An 18,167-nucleotide genomic window follows, 5' to 3' on the forward strand; every position below is an offset into this window, starting at 1 on the left:
AACCCCAGTGCTGTCTCCAGGACAGCTTGTCAATGGCTCTCACATGCAGGAAGAGTCCCATGTTTTAGATAATGCACAACCTTCACACCTACGAGGGAAACAAGTAAAGAGCAGCGGTGGAATAGCCGTGGCCCAGGAAGAGCAGTGGGATTCGGACTGTGGGAAGGACGGAGGGCCTGTGGGCAACGTATGGACGGTTCAGCAGCCCGCCCTCCTCTGCCCCTGGTTTCTCTCTGTTCCCTCAGGAAGCTGAAAAGTCAAGATGAGTTAGGAGATATTTTATTGACCTGAAGTTATTGTGGCTCAGGAAGTTTTATGGCTTCTACAGCAGGTTGTGAAAGGGTCTGGTTCCCAAACCTTGGATTCGTTCCCTTGATATCCAGGAAGGCAGGGCTGTAGAAGCACCAGTTCAAGCTCTTCATTCCAGCACAGACCCAGGAGGGGCATCACTGACAGGATGCCAGTGAGTCAATCGGCAGAAGAGTTGGGGCTGGAATTCAGCTTCTTCACTGCTGAGTGAGCTCTCAACCTCAGCACCTGTAGACGGGAGGCCCGGATCCCTTGTGCTGTATGTTCTGTGCTCTACCAGCAGAGGGCACCATGAGACCGGGAATGTTTTCAGTAACGGTTTCTACTCCAGGCATTACTGGAAGTGTGTCAAGATTTAACACAATATAGGGATACGGCATTCGTGGATTGTGAGAATGAGTATTTGAATATGTGGTTTTTACAAAAAGATACGAAACATCATGATGTACTCTAAAGTGGGACTAGATAGAGCTGGGACAAGGGGGAGCTCTTTTGAAAACCAGATTTAGGGAAGCATCAGTGTTGGCTAAGTCCCTGGGGGGCCACTGAATGTTCTGTCCTTGTCATCCAGGCACAGGAACACACTGCCCTTTGTGCTGAGATAAAATGGGCAGAACACACGGGACTCACTCCCTCTCTAGAGCAATGTGTCACATTAAAACAAGGCACTGCTTCCAAGCTTGGTTCCCAGGGAAGAAGGCAGACAGCTGGGATGAAGCGCTTCCCTGCGCCTTCTAGCTGCTCAACTTGGTGACAATTAGATCACTTTGCAGGGCCTTCATGGGAATGAGATGAGACTGCATGAAGCTGCCCAGGGTGATGCCCAGCTCAAGGAGGACCGACCCAAGAGGACCTGTGCTCGGGTGAGGGCTTTTGGCTACTAGCTTGGGCTGGAGATGGCCAGTGTCCTGCAGTGTTTGGGAGATTACTGGAGTCAGTATGAGAGCAGAGGCTTGGTGCCTGGACCATGGGTGACCTGCTGGGCATAGTCTTGTGCTTGAACAGGAAGGCCCTGATCAGTTTAGCGTGGGGCAACAGGGCAGTGCCCTGTTAGAGACCTGGTTCCAGGGCCTGGCCGTGCCCCCTGGGTCTCTGGGTGGGGTGAGCCTGCAAAGCATCAAGAGCACTTCCTGTTTGCACTGGGCCTGGGCCCGCAGGCTCACCTGCAGGGGGTGCTGTCAATTCAGACCAAGGTTGCTAAATCCGAGGGGGTGCTAGGAGCATCTTCACTAAAATCACCTTCCCCTACCTCCCTCTGCCCATCCTGCTCCTTCCCTTCCTCTGCATCTCGCAGGTTGGAAAGGTTGTGAGTGAGACTACAACCTTTGTGGAAGTGGCAGGGGAAGTGGCAGGGGAATCCACCAGGCCTGGCAGGCGGGTGTGTACAGGAGGATGGGCCAGTGGTGATGCTGCAAGTTTGGTGAAATGTGGATCTTGCTGCTCTTTGAGGGGAAGCTGGGGTGGGAGGGTGATATTAGATTTGCTTTATACATGCAGCTGATGTGCATTTGGATTTTGGGAGAGGGAAGAGGCCTGGAGGTACCTGTTTGGGTGTTTTCCACAAGGCAATTATAAGTGAAGCCACAAGTGTGGATAGAATCTCTGGGGAGTAAAAACTTTCAGAGAAGCTGAGAGGCGTGTGGGTTGGAAACAGAGGTCAGTTCCCTTTAGGGTCCAAGAAGGGACACGGCAGCCTGAGGAGAAGACAAAGAGGGCTGTGAGATGTGGGTGGGACCCGCGGGGGAGAGAGATGGGAGCAGAGAGGATCTCAAACTGATGAAGAGGCGGGGCGTCCGGCCCTCTGAGTTGACTGGCCGTTGTTATTGGCAGGCGCAGGACAGTTTGCATCTGAAACCACTTTACTGCGTAGGCTGAACAGGAGGCAAAAGCCCATTTTCTGCTGAAATTACCAAAAAAAGTCATCACATGATGATTCTGTGAACAGGTGAAATGTATATAACACTGAAAACAAGATGCTGAAGGTAAGGCATGACACCAGCACTTGCTGAATGCTGTTTTATTTCACTCTCACCACTACCTTCTGAGGAAGGCCTCATTACACTCATTTCGCAAAAGAGGCGACTGAGGGACAACAGAGCTGTTTTGCCCAGATCATAAAGCTAGTAAATGGTAATAAACGGCAGAACCAGCTTTTGGCCGGCTTGAGCGCTTCTAGATTCCAAGTTCCATCCTCTCTGTCGTGACCTTCACGTGTCACTTGCCTACTGGTCTGGACTGTCAGCTTTCCTTGAGCCAGTTCTTCTGTGTCCCTGCCTAGCTGCCCACTTAATAAAATTATACAGTAGACACTTTCAGTCCATAGCTTCATGATGTCCCTCTGAAAAAAAATTTTACCGTTTTGAAATTTTCCTCTCCTTTGATGTTTGCGAAGCTGCCTGACAGTTTCTTCTGTTTCGCTGACTGTCTTTCCTTTGATGTTTGCGAAGCTGCCTGACTGTTTCTTCTGTTTCACTGACTGTCTTTCCGCTGTTCACCCCCTTGGTGGCTGGCTTCTCCAGGACTGTGTTGTTGGACATCTTCTCCATTAACTGCACCAGGATCACAAAGTCAAATGACTTTAGGGGCCAGCGAGAGAATGAAACTGTGACCAGCCAATGGATGAGATGTGGCCTGCTGCATTCGGACACGGAACATTGATACGGAGATGTGGGGTCCAGGTGAGAGGGAGTGGGGATGGTGGGTATCAGAGTTTATGAGAAATGAACCAAGCAGTGTCTACCAGGGGGCAGGCATGGAGGGACTGTGGAATGCAGGCTCAAGGAAAATTAGCTTTGAGGAAATTGATAGGATGTTTGGAATAAAGGAACTCAAAAACACATGGCCCAGTTGGGCCAGTTAGACATCAGAGGCTGGAAGGTCACTTTTTTCACCGTGCCCTTAGACAAAACATCTGGGCTTTATTTATAATTAGTGAGCAAATAAGCAAGCAGGCTTCTTCACACCAGTTTCCAGGCCAACACTGGAACTGGCAGGGGATGTGGATTGAGGTTGAAAGACTGTCACTGTGGAGATGGGTGATGAGGCCCAGAATGCTGACGGGGTCCCAAAGGGCACTGGAAAAGGGGGGTGACTTCCACTAAAACAGGGAATTCTATTCATCTTTTCATTTGAAAAGATCTTAGTTTCAATAAATCTTCAGTCTTTTCTAGGTACTCCACCAGTATCAGGGAGTTGATATCTGATGACAGGAAACCAAACCTCTGAAACCACTGTTGATCCTCAGAAAAAATTTGGATGAATAGAATTGAAATGTAACAGTTTTGCACTGTTACATTTCTAAGGTCATACTGTTACTTTAGGGGTCTTTTGAACATATCCTTCAGGAAGCCTGAATGGTCAGCACAGGTTCAGGGGAAGGTTTTCTGTGGCAGGTCCCGAGCCTTTGAGAAATGGCCCAGGGGATTTGAGGACCCCCCCAGTCAGAGTTTACAGGCATATATAAGATCCACAGACACAGGCAGGACAATAAAAGCCGCTTTACTTTGGGGTGTGAGAGAGAATCGCTAGGAATGCATGGAATTTCATGGATCTCATCCAAAAATGGAGAAGGCAATGGCACCCCACTCCAGTACTCTTGCCTGGAAAATCCCATGGACGGAGGAGCCTGGTAGGCAGCAGTCCATGGGGTCAAACAGAGTCGGACATGACTGAGCGACTTCACTTTCACTTTTCACTTTCATGCGTTGGAGAAGGAAATGGCAACCCACTCCAGTGTTCTTGCCTGGAGAATCCCAGGGACGGGGAAGCCTGGTGGGCTGCTGTCTATGGGGTCACACAGAGTCGGACACGACTGAAGTGACTTAGCAGCTTAGCAGCATCCAAAAATACCACCTTTTGAGAAGAAGACTTAGGGAGACTTCCCTGGTGGTCCAGTGGTTAAGAGTCCACCTTGCAATACAGGGTATACAGGTTTGATTCCTGACTGGAGAACTAAGATCCCACATGCCATGAGGTAACTACGTCTGTGTGCGGCAACTACTGAGCCCTCGAGCCACAACTAGAGAGTCTGTGTGCCACGACAGAAGACCCTGAGTGACACAATAATGATTCCACACGTCACAGCTAAGATCCAACAGAGCCAGATAAATAAACAGACACCTTGTGCTATCAGCCCGACCCCAGGGGGCCTTAAGTTCCTTCACCAAAAGGACAGTGGACCGCAATACAAAGCTACCTCTCAAATGTCTGGGTCACGTGAAGAGTTGAAGCTTGATCAGGAAAGCTCCCCCATAACCAATTGCTGTGGGGAAATGCAGACCATGCTGGGGGGAGTCTGGAAATGCATGTCCTTATCTGTGTCCCCTTCTGCTCCTTCCTGCCGACTTCTCAGAGCAGCCTTGCTTCTTCAGTGTCATCATCATCACTGTCACTCAGGTAAGCAGCTGGAAGACATCCCTCCACCTCCCAGGTCACTGTGGTCCCTCCTGTACGAGCCCTGACTCTTCCTTGCTTTCCTAAGGCAAAGACAGTCCCAGGGATTACATTCCACCCCACCACCTCCTGTTAAGAGAGGGGGATGTGCCCTGAATTTTGAGGCCAGTGCAGCCCAGGACCCTGCAGTCACGAGACGGACTTGGTGTCTGTTCTAAGGTCAGTTCCTCAGATAGATTGCAGAATTCCTCTCGTGTCTCCAAGGCCCCAGGCATGCTTGTCTCAGGTTTGTGGTGAGGTTTTCATGTCCTTCCCTGCCTCTTCTCTTTCTGCACCTGTGGGGCCAACATTATTAGCTAATCGATGTGTTCTTATCCTCAGTTCCTGCACCCAGGAGAGCGGCTGCTTCTAGTTGACGAGCTAGCACCCAAGCAGAGCCTTAGATCTCCCTAAGAGTCACCTTTCACTGCACTCCATGCCATCAGTCTGTTCTTAATTCCTGATCTGGGGCTTTGTCTTCCTAATTCCATCTTTTCCCGTGTTATTTCTACCTAGAATACTCTCCCCCACTACCCAGCAGTTCCTGCCCTTGGGTTGCGGGATGCGTAATGCATAAAACAAACACTCTTTCCTTTCTTCTAATAGAAAACTCATGAGGATCCATGACAAAGATGAACAACAGCTCTGTAGGGTGATAACAGAAGAAGACCCTACCCCAATTTCCCAGGAAACGTTGACTCACATCACTGTTAGTAAGGGGAGTAGGAAGTTAGTTCTAGATCATACATTTCCCTCTCATTCCCCCCCCCACATCAGTACAGGAGGGAGGGGTAAGAGGCATGTGGACTCACATTGTCCACTGTCTGCAGCTCCAGGAAGGTGGCCGCACACACTGGGATGCTAGGCAGCAGCCCCTCGGATGCTCTGGACCCCATGACCGACCAGAAGGAATCTCCCAACACTCATGTGGACAGTGTGGGCTGCAGAAATGCTCCATATCCTGTTTTCATCACTGCTGTTGTTGTCACTCAGTCATGTCCAACTCTTTGTGATCTCATGGACTGCAGCACGGCAGGCTTCCCTGTCCTTCACCATCTCCTGGAGTTTGCTCAAACTCATGTCCATTGAGCTGATGGTGCCATCCAACCATCTCATCTTCTGCCACCCTCTTTTCCTTCTGCCTTCAATCTTTTCCAGCATCAGGGTCTTTTCAATGAGTTGGCTCTTCACATCAAGTTGCCAAAGTATTGGAGCTTCAGCTTCAGCATCAGTCCTTCCAATGAGTATTCAGGGTTGATTTCCTTTAGGATTGACTGGTTTGATCTCCTTGCTGTTTAAGGGACTCTCTAGAGTCTTCTCCTGGAGAAGGCAATGGCAACCCACTCCAGTACTCTTGCCTGGAAAATCCCATGGATGGAGGAGCCTGGTAGGCTGCAGTCCACGAGGTCACTAAGAGTTGGACACGAGTGAGCGAATTCACTTTCACTTTCACTTTTTACTTTCATGCATTGGAGAAGGAAATGGCAACCCACTCCAGTGTTCTTGCCTGGAGAATCCCAGGGACAGGGGAGCCTGGTGGGCTGTCATCTATGGGGTCACACAGAGTCGGACACGACTGAAGTGACTTAGCAGTAGAGTCTTCTCCAACAGTTTCATCAATGGGACTAGGCCTAGAGAGAGTTCTCCATTCAGCGATCTCTCCCAGCACGTGTCCATTACTCCCTCAGAAAACATACAAACTCTGGTGTTTCCAGCAGCTATGCTTTGCTGCACCCCAACTGCACGCCTCCTGAAAACCAGGATGCACTTCTTCACTGCATCAGGTCAGCTCTGCACCATGTCAACACTCATGGAGGTGTAGAGAGTTAACCTGGCAAACCCCTTCTTACAAAATCCTCTACAATTTTTTCTTTCCCCCGGAACTCTTTCCTGGAGTCAGCAGCCTCATCACTCCACCTGTAAGTCTGCTTGTCTGGGCCTCTCTAGCTGAGCTGGCTTCAGCCCTGTCTTCCCAGACTTCAAGTCACTTCTTTTCTTATGTAGAGTGACTTCTATAATTTGTGTATTCACTTTCATTCCTTTGCTGATCTAACAAAGATTCTCCTTGGAATTTGCTCCAAATTCCAAGGTACTATCCAATGTCTGTTCTCTCATTTTTCTACAGTAAATGAACTCAGGGTGTTTAGCTGGGCATGTGGCCATGAGAACAGACCTCACCCCCCAGAGAGCATGGCTCTGTGAGTACAGGGCACCAAAGGGATATAGGTGTTCTGAGAAGTGTCCTCCAGAACAGGAGCACACCCTTTCCTGCCTTTGTCTCCTTTTTGCCCGGAATGTGGATGTTATGGCTGGAATTAGAACAGCAACTTTTGGATCAAGAGTTAAAGGCTGTGTGCTGGAGATGGCAGGTGCAACCAAAGAGAAAAAACAGGGGCTTTGGTGGATGATCAAAACTTTTATTTAAATTAAAAAATTTTTAATTTAAATTTTTAAACTTTAAGTTTTATTTTTTTAAACAAAGTCTCATAACATGTACACACAGAAGAGACCCAAGAAAATTAGCTCTTAAAGTTTTTTGTTGTAATTTTTCTATATGCATTATGTTTATAATTGAAAAAACCCTCAAATTCCATGATTTGAGGCCTTTTAAAAATTTTAGTTTCTCTCTTAAGATTTCCATTAATTTCTTATATCAAAGAAAATAAATAAATAATTGGTAACTTGATTCTTAAAATATTCTAGTTTTGACACAAAGGGATATTGAATTTCTGGCAACAGAGGTCAGATTTGGATCCCTGATTTATCTCTCTAGATATTCAAACCTTTATTTGAGCCTTACATTTAACTGGCCCTGCTCTCCTGTCAAACAGTTGAGCTCCAAGACTTCCAACATAGGATAAGGAGCAAAGGAGACAGAGATCAGGGCATGGGGTGCAGAGCTGCTCCTAGAGGGATAAGAAAGTCGATTTTTTCTATGTTCCTGCTTTGCCAAACAAAAGCTGATGAAGTGTTTTTATCTAGGGAGAAGGTAGTTGCTGGGCCTTCTACTCATTCCTGATCAAACTTAGACAAAACAACGAGGCATGCCTGGGCCCAGCCCTTGGGATGTGGTTCAGAGGCCAGGTCAAGGCTCCTGCCTGTAGGGGTGGGAGCTGGAATGGAGAGACAGACTCTCCTTGGCTGGCCTCCAAGTTCTGAGGCCTAAACCATTTGGAATCATGGGGGGATCATGGCCACTGTCCTTGGCAGTGCCGGCAGCCTCCTGTTTTTACAATCTGTGAGTTTCTTTCACTTGGTGCAATGTGAAATGATCCCTTTGCCTGATCCTCCTTCTTTAACCTTAAAGTTGGGTCATGTGTGGGCTGAAAGGGGGTGAATCTGTAATCACACTTGATGGTAAAACCAGAGTAAAAGGCTCTTACTAATCCAACTTTTCAGAAATTCAGATGTAAAGTTTCATCAAAACTTAAATATAATTAAGGCCCTATCATGAAAAATATTCAAGGCTCTGGTTCTCTTCTCTTTTAGACCTTTTTACCCAAGGAGATGTTGTGCCCTTCAAAGAACCAGCTCTCTTCCCATTGTCTCCAACTGAATGGTGTGTGTGTGTACGCTCAGTAGCGTCTGACTTTTTGTGACTCCATGGAGCCCACCAGGCTCCTCTGTCCACGAGCTTTCCCAGGCAAGAATACTGGAGTCGGTTACCGTTTCCTTCTCTAGGGGAGCCCAGGAATCGAGCCTGCACCTCTTTCATCTCCTGCATTGAGGCAGGTTCTTTACCACGGAGCCACCGTGTTTTCCTCCCGTGCTGTGTTCACAGCCAAGTAAGTGCAGGGGCTTGGAACCCAGAAGGGACAGGCGCGTGAGGGTAGCTGAAGATAGAGTTACATATGCAGACTAAGGTGAAGTTCTGGCTGAGTGAGACATTTGTTTGGCAAGGATGGGGGTGTGTGTGCATCTGTGAAAACTTTAGAGAGAAGGTGGAAAGGAAAAGAAAGTTGCTCAGTCATGTCAGACTCTTTGTGACCCCATGGACTGTAGCTTACCAGGGTCCTCTGTCCATGGGATTCTCCAGGCAAGAATACTGGACTGGGTTGCCTGCCATTCCCTTCTCCAGGGGATCTACCTGACCCAGGGATCAAACCCAGGTGGGCAGGATGGGGGCCTCATAGGAGGACCCAGCTTCCTGCCTAATAGTGCATGGTGTTTTCTGGAAGTAAACTAGAGCCTCAGTCTCAGGGTAATTCCCTAAGGAAAGAATTTAAAATCCCATTGCAAGCTGAACATGGATTACAATTAAAACAAGCCTTCCTGCAGAAAAGGGATCAGGGCAATTTCTGGCCTGATAGGAGAAGATCTCCACGGTGGGGAACCCAGCACAGTGAAAAGAAAGAGGCTTATACAGCCCGCATTACTATGAAATTTCAGAACTCATATGACAAAAGAAAATATTAGTGGCTTCCAGAGTAAAATAAATACCAACAGTAACAACAAAATCCCACCATCCAGGGGCAGGATTCAACATATTTAACACTAGGTATGGCCTGGGCACTGGCCCATCAGAATGGATTTTCTGGAAGCACTTTCAGGTGGGACCCTGCTGGCCCTTTAACTGTTTGGATGGTGGAAAGGTTTAGAGATCAAAGAGGAGAGGCTGCAGGTGCTGGGACATGCTGGGGTAGGGGTGGGGGCTCACAGGATGCTGACCATCTACCAACTGGTGCAAAAGAATCTCTATTTTAATAATAGGTGTGGCTGTGGTTAGTGTAGGCCAGCGGACTGTCCATCCTGCCCACTCCCCACCCCACTCTACCAAACGAGGGAAACGAATTAACATGGTACTCTCTTCTGATTCAATGCCTTTGGGCATCTGAGAAACAAAAATTCAAACCAAAATTTCTTACTTAGCCATGTTATCTGTCAAATATGAGTTATTTTCAGAATTGCAAGGCTTCAGAAAATTTACTTGCAATACAATGATGGATTCAGTTTTGGCAGGACCTGACGTCTGTACAACCTAGGGGACTCTCTTTAAGAAAAACATTAAAAAATTGCTACTCCATAATTAGGTACAAAGTAAGTAGTTACTTAGAATCGTACAAGAAGTTACAACTAAATAAAATATTAGCTTTAAATATTATAAAGTCCAGAAAAAGTTCATTTCATTGACTGATTTCTATTATACTTTTTTTTTTGATTTCTGTTATACTTTTATACCTCATTTTCCTCATACTTTTTGATTGCTTCTTCATATGACAAAAGTCTTACATTATTTTTACAGAGCAATTAGAAACATTCAGTCCTTTCGCTGTGGTTGATCAGAATTTGTTATTTCCTATTGGTAATATGACCACAGGAAAAACCATAGCCTTGACTAGATGAACCTTTGTTGGCAAAGTAATGTCTCTGCTTTTGAATATGCTATCTAGTTTGGTCATAACTTTCCTTCCAAGGAGTAAGCATCTTTTAATTTCATGGCTGCAGTCACCATCTGTAGTGATTTTGGAGGCCAGAAAAATAAAGTCTGACACTGTTTCCCCATCTATTTCCCATGAAGTGATGGGACCAGATGCCATGATCTTCGTTTTCTGAATGTTGAGCTTTAAGCCAACTTTTTCACTCTCCACTTTCACTTTCATCAAGAGGCTTTTTAGTTCCTCTTCACTTTCTGCCATAAGGGTGGTGCCATCTGCATATCTGAGGTTATTGAGATTTCTCCTGGCAATCTTGATTCCAGCTTGTGTTTCTTCCAGTCCAGCGTTTCTCATGATGTACTCTGCATATAAGTTAAATAAACAGGGTGACAATATACAGCCTTGACGAACTCCTTTTCCTATTTGGAACCAGTCTGTTGTTCCATGTCCAGTTCTGTTGCTTCCTGACCTGAATACAAATTTCTCAAGAGGCAGATCAGGTAGTCTGGTATTCCCATCTCTTTCAGAATTTTCCAGTTTATTGTGATGCACACAGTCAAAGGCTTTGGCACAGTCAATAAAGCAGAAATAGATGCTTTTCTGGAACTCTCTTGCTTTTTCCATTATCCAGCAGATGTTGGCAATTTGATCTCTGGTTCCTCTGCCTTTTCTAAAACCAGCTTGCACATCAGGAAGTTCACAGTTCACATACTGCTGAAGCCTGGCTTGGAGAATTTTGAGCATTACTTTACTAGCGTGTGAGATGAGTGCAATTGTGCAGTAGTTTGAGCATTCTTTGGCATTTCCTTTCTCTGGGATTGGAATGAAAACTGACCTTTTCCAGTCCTGTGGCCACTGCTGAGTTTTCCAAATTTGGTGGCATATTGAGTGCAGCACTTTCACAGCATCATCTTTCAGGATTTGGAATAGCTCAGCTGGAATTCCATCACCTCCACTAGCTTTGTTCATAGTGATGCTTTCTAAGGCCCACTTGACTTCACATTCCAGGATGTCTGGCTCTACGTCAGTGATCACACCATCGTGATTATGTGGGTCATGAAGATCTTTTTTGTACAGTTCTTCTGTGTATTCTTGCCATCTCTTCTTAATATCTTCTGCTTCTGTTAGGTCCATACCATTTCTGTCCTTTATCGAGCCCATCTTTGCATGAAATGTTCCTTTGGTATCTCTGATTTTCTTGAAGAGATCCCTAGTCTTTCCCATTCTGTTGTTTTCCTCTATTTCTTTGCATTGATCGCTGAAGAAGGCTTTCTTATCTCTTCTTGTTATTCTTTGGAACTCTGCATTCAGATGTTTATATCTTTCCTTTTCTCCTTTGCTTTTTGCTTCTCTTCTTTTCACAGCTATTTGTACAGCCTCCCCAGACAGCCATTTTGCTTTTTTGCATTTCTTTTTCATGGGGATGATCTTGATTCCTGTCTCGTGTACAATGTCACGAACCTCATTCCATAGCTCATCAGGCACTCTATCTATCAGATCTAGGCCCTTAAATCTATTTCTCACTTTCACTGTATAATCATAAGGGATTTGATTTAGGTCAGACCTGAATGGTCTAATGGTTTTCCCTACTTTCTTCAATTTAAGTCTGAATTTAGCAATAAGGAGTTCATGGTCTGAACCACAGTCAGCTCCTGGTCTTGTTTTTGCTGACTGTATAGAGCTTCTCCATCTTTGGCTGCAAAGCATATAATCAATCTGATTTCAGTGTTGACCATCTGGTGATGTCCATGTATAGAGTCTTGTCTTGTGTTGTTGGAAGAGGGTGTTTGCTATGACCAGTGCATTGTCTTGGCAAAACTCTATTAGTCTTTGCCCTGCTTCATTCCGCATTCCAAGGCCAAATTTGCCTGTTACTCCAGGTGTTTCTTGACTTCCTACTTTTGCATTCCAGTCCCCTATAGTGCAAAGGACATCTTTTGGGGGTGTTAGTTCTAACAGGTCTTGTAAGTCTTCATAGAACCGTTCAACTTCAGCTTCTTCAGCGTTACTGGGTTGAGGCATAGACTTGGATTACTGTGATATTGAATGGTTTGCCTTGGAAACGAGCAGAAATCATTCTGTCGTTTTTGAGATTGCATCCAAGTACTGCATTTTGGACTTGCAGTTGACCTTGATGGCCACTACATTTCTTCTGAGGGATTCCTGCCCGCAGTAGTAGATATAATGGTCATCTGAGTTAAATTCACCCATTGCAGTCCATTTCAGTTCACTGATTCCTAGAATGTCGACATTCACTCTTTCCATCTGTTGCTTGACCACTTCCAATTTGCCTTGATTCATGGACCTGACATTCCAGGTTCCTATGCAATATTGCTCTTTACAGCATCGGACCTTGCTTCTATCACCAGTCACATCCACAGCTGGGTATTCTTTTTGCTTTGGCTCCATCCCTTCATTCTTTCTGGAGTTATTTCTCCACTGATCTCCAGTAGCATATTGGGCAGCTACTGACCTGGGGAGTTTCTCTTTCAGTATCCTATCATTTTGCCTTTCATACTGTTCATGGGGTTCTCAAGGCAAGAATACTGAAGTGGTTTGCCATTCCCTTCTCCAGTGGACCACATTCTGTCAGATCTCTCCACCATGACCTGCCCATTTTGGGTGGCCCCACAGGCATGGCTTAGTTTCATTGAGTTAGACAAGGCTGTGGTACTAGTGTGATTAGATTGACTAGTTTTCTGTGAGTATGGTTTCAGTGTGTTTGCCCTCTGATGCCCTCTTGCAACACCTACCATCTTACTTGGGTTTCTCTTACCTTGGGCGTGGGGTATCTCTTCATGGCTGCTCCAGCAAAGCACAGCCGCTGCTCCTTACCTTGGATGAGGGATATCTCCTTACCGCCGCCCTTCCTGATCTTCAACGTGGGATAGCTCCTCTAGGCCCTCCTGCGCCTTACTCCTTGGAAGGGAGTTATGACCAACCTAGAGAGCATATTCAAAAGCAGACACATTACTTTGCTAACAAAGGTTCATCTAGTCAAGGCTATGGTTTTTCCTGTGGTCATGTATGGATGTGAGAGTTGGACTATGAAGAAGGCTGAGCACCGAAGAATTGATGCTTTTGAACTGTGGTGTTGGAGAAGACTCTTGAGAGTCCCTTGGACTGCAAGGAGATCCAACCAGTCCATTCTGAAGGAGATCAGCCCTGGGATTTCTTTGGAAGGAATGATGCTGAAGCTGAAACTCCAGTACTTTGGCCGCCTCATGCGAAGAGTTGACTCATTGGAAAAGATTCTGATGCTGGGAGGGATTGGGGGCAAGAGGAGAAGGGGATGACAGAGGATGAGATGGCTGGATGGCATCACTGACTCGATGGACGTGAGTCTCAGTGAACTCCGCGAGTTGGTGATTGACAGGGAGGCCTGCATGCTGCGATTCATTGGGTTGCAAAGAGTCGGAACGACTGAGCGACTGAGCGACTGATCTGATCTGATCTGATCTGATTGGTAATATAGGAAAATAAGTGTTCCTACTGGGACATAACCTCAGGCCCTGCAGGGGTGACGCCTGATGGAGACAGAGAGGACATGGTGAGTGGGGTTGCTCCTGGCTTGCAAGAACCCAGCTCTGCCTGGAAATGGAGGTGCAGCAACTCAGAGTGTCCACCATTCAGCTTCCCTGAGCCACACTGTAAACGTGCATTCAGGCAGCTCCACTGACACAAGGGGATTCCCTGGTGGCTCAGACAAGCCGCTGCATACAAGCAAATGAAGACAAGTGTTTGCCTGCAATGCCATAGATCCAGGTTTGACCCCTGGGTTGGGAAGATCCCCTGGAGAAGGGAATGGCTACCACTCCAGTATTCTTGCCTGAAAAATCTCATGGACAGGAGGAGCCTTGTGGGCCACAGTCCATGGGGCCGCAAAGAGTCAGACATGACAGAATGACTAACACTTTCACCAGCACTCAGGAAGGTGGAGAATGTGACAGAGGGCAGGCAGAAGAGAGATGTTGCCCTAAACAATTGCTGTTAAAGTATCTAATTTTTGAAGAATTTGTAAACACACACAATCACGTCAATATAAGGCAAAGGCCCTTCCTTCCCAGGCCCTTGAAAGATGTTCATTAGCAGGGCAGGACGTCCACATTTACTCCTCTGCGTCTATCCTGGGAAGCTACCGCAAGGCTGTGCTATGGCAAAAACAAGGACCAAATAAGAAAAGAAGCCATGGGGTCCAGGAGACAGTGGGTCCATGTTGGGAGATCTCTGAAGAGAGTTCCTGGAGGATAACAGTTCTCAGCCCTGGAAAGATCACGTCTTCACAGACATGGGAGAAGAGGGTTCCTGGGACACACACAAGTTTCTCCAAGGTGCAGGCCATGGATGTTGTGAAGGTGCCCTGCGGATGCTGTGACAGAGCCTGGCCACAGATGCAGTCTGGGTTTCAACAGCTCTCACCACTGAGACAATAGACATTTTGCAGTAGACCTAAAAAACACTAAGACATAAAGAAAACAAGATGCCCAGGTGATGCTTACCATCTCTGACAGCTGCTGCTGCTGCTGCTAAGTCGCTTCAGTCATGTCCGACTCTGTGCGACCACATAGATGGCAGCCCACCAGGCTCCCCTGTCCCTGGGATTCTCAAGGCAAGAATACTGGAGTGGGCTGCCATTTCCTTCTCCAATGCATGAAAGTGAAAGTGAAAGTGAAGTCACTCAGTTGTGTCCGACCTTCAGCGACCCCTTGGACTGCAGCCTTCCAGGCTCCTCCATCCATGGGATTTTCCAGGCAAGAGTACTGAAGTAGGGTGCCATTGCCTACTCCATCTCTGACAGCTAGGGAGCCTAAATTACAAATCAGAGCAGATGTATTTTCCATTTGACTTTGATTAATAAATGAGTGTTGGTATTACATTTTGAAAAGAGAGAAATGCAACATGCCTATAATTAGTGAAAGAAGAAATAGAGATGTAAAGATATAATTTAAATTTATAAAGTAACAAGAGATACATTGAAAACGTATTATACACTTATATTTCATATACATATGTATTTGTATATAGTAGATGAATGTGTTATGGAGAAAGATATTGAGTATACAGGAAAACAAAACCATCATTCAGCATAACAGAGAGCTAATGGATAATACATAGAGCTGATGAGTCCAGAAATAGCTCTGTGAGTTTGTTATTGGAGGCAATATCAGAGGCAACTGCAGAGCCGAATCAGAAATGATTGAATCAGGTTGCTCTAGAGAGCAGGGCTGATGGGGGGAATGTAGGCGGGGACAATGGTTTTCTTTATCAGTGTCTCTCACTAGTTGGTTTTTAGAAAACGTGTACATGTTATTCTGATTAAAAATGCATTTAAAACATTTAGAAAAGAGTTTAGCTGAGGACGCTCACTTGAGCAGGGACACGGAGCTCATGTATGTTATCGCACAGCGCTGCCAGTCCTCGTCATAGGCGTGTGTGTCTTAGCCAGCTAGGGCTGCTGTCACAAAACACCACATTCTTGAGGCTGAAACAATAGACATTTGTTTCTCACAGTTCTGGAGACTGGAAGTCCAAGATCAAGGTGCCAGCAGATTCAGTTCCTGGCAAGCCCTCTTCGTGGCAGCAGATGGCTGCCTTCTGGCTGTGCTCATGAGTGGGGTCGGGGAAGCCAGGTCTCTGGTGACTCTTCTTATAACGGCACTAATCCACCATGGGGGCCCCACCCTCAGGATCCCATCTAAACCAGCCACCTCCCAAAGGCCTCATCCCCAAATGATGCCTCTCTGGACCCCCTCATTCAGGTCCTGGGCGTCCACGTGTGATTTTGGGAAGACAGCTCAGTCCAAGTCACATGCAGGTGGGAGTGTTGATGTGCCGCTGCGCAGGGTGTTAGGTTTGGATTTACAAAGTGTTAGGGTTTGGTGTGGGCCACACGGCAAGTTCGTGGCAGAGCCTGTGCTCCTGTCTCCACTGTTTCTGTCTGTGGGGAGATGCTCACACTGTGAGCTCACAGACAGGGTCTGTGGGGTCAGATAAGGCTGAGCGAGGCTAAATAGGCCATCTCTCTCTCCCAGAATTCTGCAGAGTTCCAAATCGTTAGCAGATCAATGTTTCTGAGGAATCAGCAAGAAAGAAAATACCTTTTCCTAAAGCATACTTTTCCCCGAGGCAACAACTTTTAAACTTCTAAGTTTCAGGACTCCTTTTATTTTTATTTTTTGGCTGCACTGGCTCTCCACTGAGGCACATGGGCTTTCTCTGTTTTCGGTGGGTGGGGCTTCTCTTGTTGCTGGGCACGGGATCGAGAGTGAGCGTACTCAGTGGTTGCAACGCCTGGGCTTAGTTACCCAAAGGCATGTGGATCTTAGTCCCCAACCAGGGATCAAACCCACGTCCCCTGCACTGGAAGGTAGATTCTCAACCACTGGACCACCAGGAATGTCCTCCCCTTTCATTTTTAAAACTTACTAAGGGCTCCAAAGAGCTTTTGTTAATATGGTTTAGAACTCTCAGTATTTATTGAAGAAGAAATTACAGGTAGGAAACCTTTAACCTATTTACTAATTCATTTAAAATAACAATAATAAACTAATTGCATGTTACCATAAATGAAAAATTTTAGGAAAAATAATATTTCGAAAGAAAGTTTAGTGAGAAAAGTGGCTCTGTTTTGTATTTTTGCACACCTCTTTGATTTGTTGTAGTATGCTATTATGGCAGATATGTTTGCAGAAAATCCACAAAAAGGATGAGTATTTATTAATAAATATCTACTTTGGAAAATTACAGGTCTTCTTTTTCGATATTACACCAAAACTCAACATCAGTAATTTCTTAAAAGGTTAGTTGCAATGTGGAATTTGAAACATCAATTAAATTTTTATAGTCTGTTACATTAAAATCCATTTTTCTATCTTGCAGTTCGAATAGATGTTTTACCATTGTATTGTTTTGTCACATTTTGTGACTTTGGTCATTTGGAAAATACTGGATTCTTGAGTTTGAAGTTTTTCAAATATTGACACACTTCATGTTACAATACCAAAATATCACATCAGTTTCTATCACCACTGATCTCATTACAGAAGTAATTAGATACTGGGAAACAGACAAGCTTATGGTGGCAGATTCAAGTTTTCCAATATTCCAGTTTTTGTTGAAAAGCTTGAAATTTCTCATTGGGAACTCTTGCTCTGTTATTTCCTTTGAAGCTTCAGGCTTGGTTTCTCAGTTTTTGAGAAAATGTCTCCCTAATACCCAAAGTGCGAATTTGTCTATAAATTCTTTCAAATAAGACTGGTGTCCGTGAGAAAGCTGGCCAGCTCCACCCCCGAACCCCATCCAGCACCAGGCTCCTCGGTGCCATGACCATCACCCTTCAGCACAAGGTGCCCGTGCCTCACCCAGCCCCCTCATTCCACCTCACGCAATAGTAAAGGACGTGTATTATTGGCCCAGACTTAGTGAAATTGATACCTTCCCACCGCCCCCCCCCCCATTTATCAAGATTATTTTTGAGAGAAACTGACATCACTTGTCATTGGTGTCACATTTCTTTGTTCATGACTGTGTGCCTGACGGGGAGAGTGGGCAGCTGGTGGTTTGCAGCTGTTGTGTTGATGTGTGTAAAGGTGCCAGCAGGCTTAGTGCACTGCATTTGCACTCTCAGTGTGAGTGTCAACACCATGAGGTTTCCATCTTTATTCTGTATTTATGAGTTGGCATTCTACTTTAATAAAGAGCTTTCACTTCTTATATATATGTCTTTTATTAGTATGGACTCATCAACTCCTATTTGATTCAATGAGCTCTAATCTGTTACAATCATTGCTTATTTCGTTGTTCAAATTGTTACAGCTTTGTAAATCTGCTTCTTTCTGCCACACATTCCCATCACAGATGGTCTTACTGTCCTTGCCCACCACTACTGGCCCTGAAATTGCAAGACCATTTGGACTTGGGGCTATGGCAAGTTCTCCTTGCATTTTAGCCTTGAAAGGTAACATAGTGATGTCTTCTTCTCTCTCTTTTATAGCATTTTTTCATGTACCTTGGCGTGGAAGGGAATTAGTTTGTAACACAGTCTTTTCATTT

At 45.8% G+C, this 18,167-nt stretch overlaps 1 long non-coding RNA gene across 2 annotated transcripts in view; it reads left to right on the forward strand.

Annotated features, from left to right (window-relative positions):
* The first annotated feature begins 290 nt into the window (after positions 1–290).
* Positions 291–18,167, forward strand: part of LOC112443455 (uncharacterized) — a 29,970-nt gene continuing 12,093 nt past the window's right edge. Inside the window, exons 1-5 of one of the 2 annotated variants that reach the window (XR_009492316.1) lie at positions 291–1,172; positions 2,140–2,291; positions 2,829–2,987; positions 4,661–16,914; positions 17,973–18,072. This is a non-coding gene — a long non-coding RNA (uncharacterized lncRNA). The remainder of the gene's footprint in view (positions 1,173–2,139; positions 2,292–2,828; positions 2,988–4,660; positions 16,915–17,972; positions 18,073–18,167) is intronic. The other variant, XR_003031827.2, reaches the window with a different exon arrangement.

This window comes from Bos taurus, chromosome 22 (genome assembly GCF_002263795.3).
Source record: "Bos taurus isolate L1 Dominette 01449 registration number 42190680 breed Hereford chromosome 22, ARS-UCD2.0, whole genome shotgun sequence".
In the NCBI taxonomy this organism is placed as follows: Eukaryota; Metazoa; Chordata; class Mammalia; order Artiodactyla; family Bovidae; genus Bos; species Bos taurus.